Source organism: Enhydra lutris, unplaced genomic scaffold (assembly GCF_002288905.1).
Source record: "Enhydra lutris kenyoni isolate GAN:26980312 unplaced genomic scaffold, ASM228890v2 scaffoldscaffold122, whole genome shotgun sequence".
In the NCBI taxonomy this organism is placed as follows: Eukaryota; Metazoa; Chordata; class Mammalia; order Carnivora; family Mustelidae; genus Enhydra; species Enhydra lutris.
In genome coordinates, this window is record NW_019154206.1 from 481,566 (window position 1) to 493,679 (window position 12,114).

General features: G+C 56.3%; 1 protein-coding gene across 1 annotated transcript in view; it reads left to right on the forward strand.

The window, feature by feature from the left end:
* Positions 1-12,114, forward strand: part of LOC111139855 (zinc finger and SCAN domain-containing protein 22-like) — a 135,779-nt gene that overhangs the window by 57,097 nt on the left and 66,568 nt on the right. The window lies entirely within an intron of this gene.

A 12,114-nucleotide genomic window follows, 5' to 3' on the forward strand; every position in this document is an offset into this window, starting at 1 on the left:
CTGCGCCTTGGCCGCCCGCTGTCCCGCCGCCTCTCCCTGGCCAGCCCGGCCTGGGCCTTCAACGCCGCGGTGGCGCTGGCGGTGCTGGTGGCCGCCGGCCTCGTCGTCTCGGGGGTCTACATCTTCTTCCTCATCCCCCACGCCGCCTCCTCCGGCCCCGTGCGGCCCCAGCTCGTGGCGCTCGCCCCGGCGCCCGGATTCTCCTGGTTCCCGCCGCGGCGCCCGCCGGGGACATCCTGGACGCCGCGCCCCGTGGGTCCTGACCTGGACACCGCCCTGCCAGGGGCTACGGAGGACGTGCTGGAGCCCGAGGGGGACTCCGAGGACAAGGCGGAGGCCGAGGGGACTCTGGACCGGCCCCCCGACCGCGTGTGGGGAGCAGAAGCCGGCCTGGTCTGGGCCCCACGGGGACGGGGAGGGAGGAGGGTGTGGGCGCCGCGGTAAACGCATCCGTGCTTCAGGTCCTGTCTCCAGGGCTGGGGTCCTCCGTGTCCTCCTGGTGGGGCCCTGCCAGGATCGCTTGCCCTGGTCCTCAGGGAGGCCTTACCAAGGTGCATGGAAAGCACCCATTTCTCCGAGGGAGGCCTAGTGAGATCGTTCCAGGCGTCATCACCAAGGAGCAGGGACCCTCTCAAGGAGCAACGTCTGCCTTCATTCCCACAAGGGCCCTCTGGGAGCACCCATAACCCCGAGCAACTGTGGGCATCCAGCTGAGGCTGTCCTGAGACCCTCTTTGTGAAGGTCCTTCTGGGAGGCACTCCTAAACCTGGTCTCCATGAGGGCCCAGGTTGGGAGGACCCTTGATCCTCATCCCCCCGAGAGTCCAGCTGGGGAGCCCCTCGGACCAACATTGGGTAGGTACCCTGCTCGCGACCCCATCAGCCCCTCCAGAGGGTCCCACTGAGCGCACCCCCAGTCATCATCAGACCCCGGGGGGAGAACCCTCAGCTAGCAGCTGGGGGGGGAAGCCTCTGATTTAGTCATCCTGTGGGCTCACTGCAGGTGGCTGGAGCCCCCAGTCTCTGGTGGTGAAGCTGCTACTGCTGTTGGCCTCTGGCCATGCCCCTCTGCGTGGCCTATCGCAGTCCTCCCCACCCCACTGGGGCTGTGGAGTTTATTTTCCACTCTGCCGCCTGCAGGTTGGGTGTGGGTGGGATCCAGCTATTTCCAAGCTGGTCCTGGGTTGTCTGCACGCATGGCTGGGGCTTGGGCTTGAAGGGGCAGGGGTGGCCGGGCCAGGGCTGAGGAGGGACGCATAGGGCCTGAGCCTCCAAGATTAGCTCCCACTTGGTTCTGAGCACCAGTCTGCAAGAGGAGCCTCGACTACTGTTCGGGTCATGGCTTCTGGGGTCCTGATATGCTGTGGGGCAGCTGTGGTCACCAAGGCTCATACAAGGTTGCCCTCTAGGTCAGGTCCACATGATTTGGGGGGTGGGTGCTCCTGGATCTCGCTGGCCTGCTCAGAGACATCCTGGCCTCTCTCCCTGGGTGCTAGAACCCCTATCACCCCTATTTCCACTCATTAATTTCTCGAGACCAGTTATTGCATATCTCCTTCAGAGTTCCATCAACTTTTTTTGGCATCCCTGTTGTACCCTGAGGTGAAGCCTCAGCCTTGGGTAGCAGCCTACAGGGAGGGCAGCTCTTGGGCTCCTGTCCTCCTCCTCTCAGAAGCCTTCCTGGGTCAGTCATCACAGGGTAGATGGCTGCCACCCTCTACACAGACTGAACGCAGGTCTTCTGTTTCCCCCAAGGCTCTTGAGCCCACATCCTGCCTCACTTGGCCCAGGTTTGGGGTTCCATGTTCTGTGGCTGGGAATCTGGCATTTTCCAGAGAGAAATGTAACTTCTATGGGGCTGGGGGCTCTCATTTGATCTGTTTACACGTGTGTCCTCAGTGCCTGGCACACGGGGGGTGCCAAATAGTTTTCTGGGGAGTGACGGCATTGCGGGTGACCAAGAGGCAGGCTGGGAATGCCTGTGGGCACTCTAGGCTCAACTAGCTCGGAGCCACCCTGGTGGAGGCATGTCAGCCGAGTTCCTTTCGATGGGAGCTGCTGCTTCCGGTTGGAAAGCCAGAGGGGGAACATCAGGACATCCAAGGGAGTGTCTTTCCAGACCAGTTCTTGTCCCACACCCAGGTGCCAGTGTCACCCACAGTGACCGAGAGCAGGGTGCTGGGTCACTGGGCAGCCCTAGCCCCGCCCACACAGGGAGGGGACTTGGTCAGGCTGGAGCAGTGTTGGCGGTCTAGGTTAGTGTCTGCTGGCTGCTGCAACAGAGAACTCAGACTAATTCTGTCACAGTTCTGCAGGCCAGGAGTCTTGAAATCATGTTTACCTGGCTAAAATCAAGTGTCCTTGGGGCTAGCTTCTCCGGAGGGTCCAGGAGAGAATTTCCTTAGCTTTTCATCTTCAACACCTGCATTCCTTGGCTTCTTCCTCTATCTTCATATTTTATTTTAATTTTTTTAAGTAATCTCTACACCCCATGTGGGACTCAAACTCACAATCCCAAGACCAGGAGTCCCATGCTCTACTGACCGAGCTGACAGGTGCCCTGTCTTCCTCTGTCTTCAAAGGCAGCAGCATCGTGGCTACAAAGCTCTGACTGTCCTGCCTCCTGCTTTCACTTGTAAGGGTATTGTGAGAACTTGAGCCCGCCCTGACCATCCGGGATAATTTCCCCAGATCAGCATCTTAATTTAATCACATCTGCAAAGTCCATTTTGCCATCTAAGTAGCAGATTGACAGGTGCTGGGGGTTAGGACCTGGCTATCTTTGGGGGCCATTATTCACCTCACTATAGCGTCTCAGGTATCCTTCTTCCCATCCCTTCCCTCCTCCACCCAAGGCTGGGAGATTGGGGAGGGGGGCAAAAGAGTGAGAAAGGGGCCCTTAGCTGGTGGTGCCCAGAGAGGGGAGAGAAAATGCTTTCTGCCTGAGGGTGTTCAAGAAAGGCTGCCTGGAAGAAGACCTGCATCTTCGAAACAGCTGGTATTAAGGCAGAAGGAGCTAGGGCAGTAAGCGGGTGGCTGAGGGCACTGGCAGGGCTGACCATCCCATAACCCAGTCCTAGCTAGCTTCCTCCTAGGGGTTAGGGAAGGTTCGGCTTCTCCACTCTCCCAACTGGGAGACTGAAACTTCAGTCTCTCCTTCCTTACAATGAGCCTGATGACAGATCCCAGGGGTCCTGAACATTCCTGTCTGCTAATTACTACCTCGATGACTGCCCGTCCACTGCCCATGAACAAAGGGGCCGTCCAAAACCACCCTGGGGCCGGTATCATGGTTCCTCTGCCCCAACCTTTCCTACCAGCCTCTGTGGCCATCTAGACCCATGCCCTCCCCGCCCTCCCTCTGCCCACTTCAGCCCTGCTGCATAACCACCCCTCATCTGTCGCAGGTTTGCGAATACCCAGAGAAGGGAGTCAATCTCATTGCCTGGCATGGTGCCAGAGATGCCAGACTTTGGTTCTCTCTTCTGTAAAATGGGTGACAATAAACACTTTACTTGCAGGGAAAATTAGTTAATCTACAAGTATTTATTGTGCACGTGCTGTATACCAAGGGTGTGCACTGGGGACATCGCAGGAACAAGGAAGGCCCTCACATGGCAGATGACGTCCAGAACGCTGAGCAGAGCAACCATCATCTTGGCCACACTGCCTTCCCTGTCAAGTTCGTGGAGTCCCCAGTCCCCCAAAGCTTCCCCATGTTCTCCTCCCAGCTTTGCCTTCTTTGCCCCCGGAGGAACGCAGGGTGCTCCGTTCTATAGGGATCTGGCCAGCCTCTCCTCATGAGAATCAAAGATGCTGCTGCCCGCAACCCCCATCCCTGCCCATGAGGGCATCTTCTTGTGTTGAGGCCAAGGGAACAAGGGCCACAGAGGGCCCTCACTGGACCCTGAGAGCCGCAGAGTCCAGACTCTGCGGGGAAACAGAGGCTGTTGGGCTGGGCAGGGTGTGGATTCGAACCAGGACCAGAGAGCTTCCTGCAAAACACCTTCTCCCCTCAACTCCACACCCTGGTAGGGTAGACTTGGTTTTTTCCCCTCCTCCCCCAGTCCTGCAATTGGAGTTCTCTCTCCACACTTGGGAGGCTTCCCCTCCTCACTAACACCCACATGCAAACCAGGGTGGGGCTTGGGGGAACTTCTAGCAATCCTGGCTGGGGGCTGCTTGAGTGTCGTCACAACATGGCAAGTGGCTTCTCTCTGAGCAAGTGAGCCAAGAGGGAACAAAGCCAAAGAAGCCACAATGCCTTTTATGACCCGGCCACAGAAGTCATTCTATCATCTCCCCCATGTGCTAGCGGCCACCCTATTCACTATTGAAGGGACCTAAGTGAGTGTGTGAACATGGACAAGGGGACTCATGGTGGCCATTTGGGAGGTCAGCCATCTATCTAAAGTGGAGTCACCAGCACAGTCCTTTGTCCTCTTTAGCCGAATGGGCCTGTGCCACTCTCTTGGGCCCTCTCTCCCCGAGAGAGTCCCAGGCCTTTGGTTCAGGCTGAATCCCCAGGGTGATGACCATGTCACCCTTTCTGTGAGTTTGGGGGAGGCCAGGGAGAAGGCAGTGCCGGCCACAGTAGCACCAAGTAGGGACTGGGTCAGAACCAAGGACAGAAAGGGAAGAGTGACTGGCTTCGTCCTCACCGGTCTCCAGGCCCCCAGATCTTAAGGGAGGGAGGAGACATGGAGCTGTGAGTGTTGATGGGAGTTGGAGAGTTGAGGGGGGTGGCATTAAAACAGCTGACTCTTTTCTAGGCCCCTTACCCTCCGGTGTTGGAGGAACAGGAGTGAAGAATCATTGTGGTGGTTCAGACCTGGGCTAGGCACCTTCCTGCAGCCGTCTGTAGTGTTTCCACATCACCATTGGGGAAGGGTGCACAGTGGGGCAGCAGGTGGCACAAGTGCTAGGGACCAGCTGGCCTGTTGCAGAATTTGTCTGAGATCGGAGTTCTCTGCAGGAAGCTGGCTCTGCTGCCCTTATTCTGTGCTGTCTGGAAGATCCAGCTGGCACGGGTCCAGAGGCTAGTAAGATGCCAAGGCAGCTTAATCGTTTCAGAGAGGAAGCATGACTCATTCCAGGATCTACTCTGTCCCACAGCCTCAGTGAGCCACTGCAGTCAGCCCTGTCCACTGTACCACTGGGCGGAAATAGCCCTTCTGATATTAGTGTCCTTGTGTACCTGGACCCTAATCCACACCAGATCGTCTATGCCAACAGTGTGATTTGTGGTAGGGGCTGTGGGCCACGCTGCATCAGTTTGTCCTGGGGGGGGGTGGGCGGGGGAGAGACTGGGTAACTAAGGTCAGTTACATGGGTGCTGTTACAAAAGTGCACACCTTTGTTACTGTTTCCCAATGAAAACCCTGGACACCAAGACTTAGATGAGGACACTTGGTAGCAACACTCAGTATGTGTTGTCATGTATATTGTTTTTGGGAGAAGTGAGTGCTGCGTGTGACCCCACTGGGAGAGGACAGCAAGAAGCTTGTGCCTGATCTTTCTTAATTCCTGTTTACATACCTTTTTCTTCTGCCAGATTTTGTTTTATTTATTTTTTAAAGATTTTTTTTTTTTTTTTTTGACCCAGAGAGAGTACAAGCAAGGGGAGCAGCAGGCAGAGGGAGAGGGAGAAACTGACTTCCCACCAAGCAAGGAGCCCCACGTGGGACTCGATCCCAGGACTCTGGGATCATGACCCCAGCTGAAGGCAGACGCTTAATGAATGAGCCACTCGCGTGCCCCTCCTTTCCCAGATTTTAAATTATATCTTTTCACTGTAATAAACTGCAAATAAGGGCCACTACAACAACGTACTGGCAAGGACGTGGAGAAAAGAACAGCTGGGCACTGCCGGTGGGAATGTGAGCTCTACAACCGCCGTGGAAGACAGTAGGGAGGCTCCCCACAACCTTAAAGATAGAAACCCCACACAGTGCCGTAATTTGCGGAGGAGAACGAACTATTGAGAACATACAAGCACCCCTCTGCTCACTGCAGCGCTATTTCCAACAGCCGAGCTGCGGACGCAGCCCACGTGCCCACCCGTAGATGATGGATAAAGAAGGCGCGGAGCACGGACACTGGACCACGGCTCAGCAGCAAACACGAAAGAACGGGTCCTGCCCTTTGCAACACCGCGGATGTTCTCAGGATGTCCGCTCTCGGGACGTTCTGCAGAGCTGGTCGTCCCGGCCTCAGCGGCCAGGGACAGCACACACCGAGCCGCGGGAAGGGCCCGAGCCCAGCCACCCACCCCTCTGCCCACACCGACTGCCGATTTTCCTCCCCGCACCCCGTTTTCCTCCCGCCCGGGTCCCCAGGCCCTGAGTCCGCAGCTGCTCAACGCCAAGGGGACGAGCCGGCTTCCGCGGGCACGAACCGGTTTCCGCTGAGGCGGTCCCCGCGCGACTCCGCCGCACAGCCCGGGTCCGTTCCCACTAAGGCTGGGGACGCCAGGGGCCCAGGAAGCGGGTCATTCTCCGCGCTAAAGGCGCATACAGGGCGTGGCGGGACCCTGCCCCCTTCGACTCTCGTGCCGTCCGCCACTCCCGATTCCGCCGATGCGGGGACCCTTACGGACGCCCTCCGGGCCCGCGACGCGGTAACCAAGCGAGGGGCCGATAAAAGCGGGACTACCGGCAACCATCAGAGGCGGACGGCGGAGGTCCCGCCCCAGCAGCCGTCCCGGAGACGCCCCGTCCTGGGCCCTCATTGGTCAGCGCCGAGGCGTCGTCGCAGTGTCTTCTGGGTAGTGTAGTTCCCGCTGCGGGGCCCCGTGCGCCCGCGGGGCCCCCGTGCCCCCGCGGGGCCCCCGTGCCCCCGCGGGGCCCCCGTGCGCCCGCGGCGCCGAGTCCTCCGGGTGCTACTGCCCACGCTCCGTGAGGGCGGGGTCCGTCGTCGCATCTTCTCCGAGCCGGGAGCTCCCAGTCCTGGCTCCGTCTCTCTGAGACTCGTCCCCAGCGTGGGGCGGGCTGCCTCTCATAGAGGTATCGGTCCGCGCCGCGCGCTCTCCCGAGCTTCCTCACCGGTCCTCGGTGCCCGCCGCCCCGGCAAGGGGCACCTGGCGCCCGGTAGGCTTCTCGCGCAGGAGTGGCTGGGGACCGAGGCCCCGACTGCGACGGTCAGCCCGAGGTCATCCCTCCGCTGGCTGGGCTGGGGTCTGGTCTGCGGACACTTGGGACGACCCGGAGCCGCCTTTCAGCGCGCAGCTCCGCCGCCACGGCCGCCAACGGCCGCGGGGACAACAGACCCGGCGCAGGTGGGTCGCGGTTGAGTCCAGGGCGCTCCCTCGGCCCCACTCACTCAGAGCCCCGTATCGGGGATGTTGGTAGCCTGAGGCTTTTCCTCCTCCCCCCCGCCCCGTATCACCCGGGCTTTGGGGATCACCCACAGTCCAGCCCGCAGTCCGGCGGTTATGCCAGTCGGTGGAATGTGATAGGGAAAGCGTTAAAGACACAGAAACCAGCAAATGCATGTTAGTGAGGCTGAGTGGGAATCCAGGTCCCACCGTGGTCTTCCGAGAACAGAGAGCAGGGGTAGGAGTCAGGCCTGGAATGGATCTAGACCCCTGTTCCGAGGGTTCTGGGAGCCACCGGACATTTAGGGCAGAGGGGGAGGTGATCTGACACGGTGTTGGGAGACTCCCTCTGGCTACAGAGGGAAGAAGGCCCATGAGAGGCTGCTGGTGACGGGTGGCTGCACCAGGGTGCTGGCAGTGGAGATGGCAGAGGTGCTTGCACTCTGTTATCTCAGTGCCACCAGCCCAGTTGCTGGATGTGAGGCAGCGAGAGACACTGACCTATCAAGGAGTGGCCTGGGTGTTTGGACTCAGTGGTTTGATGGATGGACGATCTATCAACAGATGTGAGGTCGGTGGCTAGAGCAGGTTCCGGGACAAGAGCTGGAGTCTGGTTTTGGAGACTTTAAGAGCAATCCATCCAGGAACGGAGGCTCCATGTCGGCACCGGGATGTGCGGGTCTGGAATTCTGCAGGATCCTGGCTGGCAAGATCCAAAGGATGGGGCTGGAGAGTGGGACTAGGAACCCTAGGGACTAGGCTGGGGACCAAAGAGGACCAGATGTTCTGACTGTGCTGTCGGAAGGTGGTGGTCGGTGTCACTAAGGCACTGTGAAGTCTGGGCCTATGTTAGCAGGGAATGGAGGGGGAGTGGCAGGGGGCCAAGGCTCCTGATTGGCAATTGGACCTGGGATGCAGCCTGTGGCCTGGCAGAGATGGAGGGAGGGGCTAAGTGGGCCCAGGGTTGGGCTGATTCCCTGTCTGCAGGCTCTCCAGGGTTTTATATTTGCCCTCTTTGGGGCCTGAGGGTTTTCATTCAGGGTTGCAGAGGCATTCAGTGGCAGATGGAGGTGACAAGCAGTGTCCAGGCCCAGTGGGCTGGACTCTGAGTGTGCCTCAGGATGGGAGAGGAGGATCATGGCAAGTGAGAGGGCAGCCCGTGCAAAGGCAGAGCTGAAGGAAGTGCGGCATCTCAGAGATCCAGCTGTAGTTCTGAGTGGCTGAATACTGAAGCCAGGAGCAGGGCCGGATAGGGAGGCTTCAGTGCAGGGCAGGAGGGCGCTTGTGGCGGTGGCCACAGGAAGTGCAGGCAGGCTGGAGCAGGGTCGGACTGTGGTTGCTGGGCCACACACCCTCAGGACACCACATGGAGCGTGGTATGCGGGGACGCCAGGGAGTTGCCAGTGGGATGCCCTGGTAGGTTGTGCTGGAATGGTGTGGGTGGGGAACTAGGAGGATTCTGAGTATGTCATGTTCCTGCTGGGCAGGAGTGCCGACTGAAGGACCTTGGGAGCCGGTGTCTGGCCCTAAGGAAGAATGGTGAGTGTAGGTTTAGTTGCATCTGAGAGGTGTGATGTGAGGGACATAGACAGAATAGGGTGGGAGGAGAAAAGGTGAGGCCTGTGTACGTGGACCAGAACATAGATGGCATCCATCCTGTCGTGGCTGTGGGACGGTTACAGAATCTAATAGTAACATGAGGAGAAAGGCACCAGTGGCATTGTGACTTGGTATTCTCTCTGAGGTCGAGTTCTGGAGGGAAAAGGATGTGTCGGGATGTGGTGGCGGTGGGCGCTGGTGTTGTTGAGCCTGTCAGTGAGAGAGAGGGTGGTGCCCTTCCCTGTCAAAGGCTTGGATGTGTCCAGTGGTTGGTTTTTCCACCCAATCGCCAACCACTAGGATCAGAGGAACCCATCACTGCAGGGTCAAGTGACATTTGAGGATGTGGCTGTGTATTTCTCCCAGGAGTGGAGGCTCCTTAATGTAACCTAGAGACATCTATACCATGATGTGATGTTGGAGAACTTTGAGCTCATCGGCTCTCTGGGTGAGTCCCTACACCTTCCCACAGTATACTGACTACCTTCTGCCGTTTCCCATGGGAAGTTCTCTCTATCCCAAAGCTGGATCACAGGGTCTGCTTCCTTCCCAGGTTTCCCTATGGTGGGTGCTGTGACTGGGGTGGGCATACTCTCCCAGCACTCTTCGAGCAGCTCTGTGAGTAGCCTCCAATAGGTATTACCTCAAGACTTCATAGGGTAGAGTTTGGGGGCCAGGTGTTTCATAGGTATCCAGCTGATCCCACCAATCTCAGCCTCTCCCCAGCTTGGTGACCCCACTGGAGTCATGGCCTCTTTGTGCTACAAGTGTGCCCTCTTCCTCTGCAAGTCTTTGTGCAGGACTGCCCAAGTCCTGGGCCAAGCTTGATCTCCTATACTATTCCCATTTAATGTTAGATTTCTGGCTGTGTGGGTCAGACGATACCAGTTCATGAGGGGATGCTTACGTCCCATGGTGACCTGGCGTCCCCTGGTTAGGCATTCAGTCTTTGATTAGCAAACTAGAAACTATTTCTCTAAAGTAGAGTTGTTATATAAGATGTAGACTTGCTTCCAAATCCTGGAGGTCTGTGCTGCGATTCTCCTACTGCCGCTTGCCACAGGCTCCACACAGTGTCCCAGTTTGCCACAGACAGTTCCGGTATCATTGAATCTGCTGTATCGTAAGGCCCAGGGGGTTGAGCAGCCTGAGCCTGCTTCAGAGGCTTCTCTCTTTGTGGTTCCACTTAAAACAGGAAGCCTGATGGCTGACCTGGTGGATGGTTCAAAGCAGTAGATTCAGATGTTGTGTGGGTTACTTCCAGAATCCAGAAAGGCCTACCAAATATTTTTTGGTGGTTGATGGTGTGAGGTGCAACAATTAGATGGGATTTCTCAACCTACTCGGGTGACTGAACCCCTGAGAGCTTTGCTGAGGTCACAGGCCCCTGAATTTTTGGAGGTTTTGTTTCTCACCCTTTTGTCTGCATATTTCTAATGGAGGTATCTGAAATAGTTGCTGTTTCTTGCTCATTAGATCCACACAACATGTCATAATCAAGGGAACCCACGTGATGTTTATGCAAGACTAAGACGGAGCAGAACATACACTGTGGTTTGGTGTGAGCAGATGAAAGGAAATGGTTCGTGGGGCTGCTTGTGAATTGTATGGAAGAGAAGGCACCGGCCAGTTCACTGACCGCAGGCCCAGTGCCCGGGTCTGCCTCTGGAAGAGCAGCCACAGTCGGAGCGACATTAAATTTAGGATGGATGGTCCACGGTCATCCTCCAAGATCCATTTGGATTGTGCTTAGGCCAAACTTGTGAGTTGCATGGGATGTGATGGGTACCAGTGGCTCTGCTTCCTTCGTGTGGTTGGTGGTAGCATTAGTCCCTGCAGTTCCTCCAGAGGGCGGTATTGCTTTCAGATGTCTGTCTTGGCAGGGAGTGGAAGCTTCCAGGGCTTTCATTTAGCACTTCTTAGCATAATGACCAATACCCCAAGTACTTCCTTCAGAGGAACGCTGTACCCAGTTCCTCACTGCCAAAGACCTCTTTGGGTCCAGGCATTCTGGTTGCCTGGACGACACCGCTGCCTGTTGTGGCAGGTGTGTCCACCTTATATTTGGTAATTAAGTGCTGCCCCTTGGTCTCTGCTACTCATGGGATCATCCCACAGAAAACAGAGCCCATCTCAGTGGCAGCATCTCCTACAGTCATAACTGGCTTACAAAAGAGAGTAACCATGGAGATTTTCAATCCTCTCACTAATATATTTCTCAATTATTTTAGTGAAGGGAATATCTTCTGTGTCTTTTTGTGGAATATAGTTTGGAGATGGTGTGTACTTTTTTTATTTAAGATTTTATTTATTTATTTGACAGACTGAGATCACACGTAGGCAGAGAGGCAGGCAGAGAGAGGGGAGGAAGCAGGCTTTCCGAGGAGCAGAGAGCCTGATGTGGGGCTCGATCCCAGGACCCTGGGATCATGACCTGAGCTGAAGGCAGAGGCTTTAACCCACTGAGCCACGCAGGGGCCCCTGGTGTGTAATTTTTATTGCTGCTATAAAAGATTACTACAAAGTTACCAGCACAAGCAGGAAGCTTGCTTTTCCCTCTCCCTCTGCTGCTCCCCCTGCTTGTGTTCTCTCTATCAAATAAATAAAATCTTTTTTTTTTTTTTTAAAAAGGTTAACATCAGGGGTGCCTGGGTGGCTTAGTTGTTGAGTGTCTGCCTTTAGCTGTCATGATCCCAGGGTCCTGGGATCAAGCCCTGCGTCCGGCTCCCTGCTCAGCGGGGAGCCTGCTTCTCCCACTCCCCCAGCTTGTTGTGTTCCCTCTTTCACTGTTTCTCTCTTTGTCAAATAAATAAATAAATAAAATATTTTTTTATTTGCATTTTATTTTTATATGCAGGCTTCCAAAGAAAAATATTTAAAAAATCTATTTGCGGGGCACCTGGATGGCTCAGTGGGTTAAAGCCTCTGCCTTCAGCTCAGGTCATGATCCCAGGGTTCTGGGATCGAGCCCCGCATGGGGTTCTCTGCTCAGCGGGGAGGCTGTCCCCTCCCCCCACTGCCTGCCTCTCTGCTGACTTGTGATCTCTGTCTGTCAAATAAATAAATAAAATCTTAAAAAAAAAATCGGTTTGCAAAGAGCAGGCAAATGGGTGAATTTGGAGCTGAGAGACAGTTAGGTGAAAACCAGGATGGTAACCTATGCAGAGCTGTCCCACGCTGACCTATTCTACACACGACGTG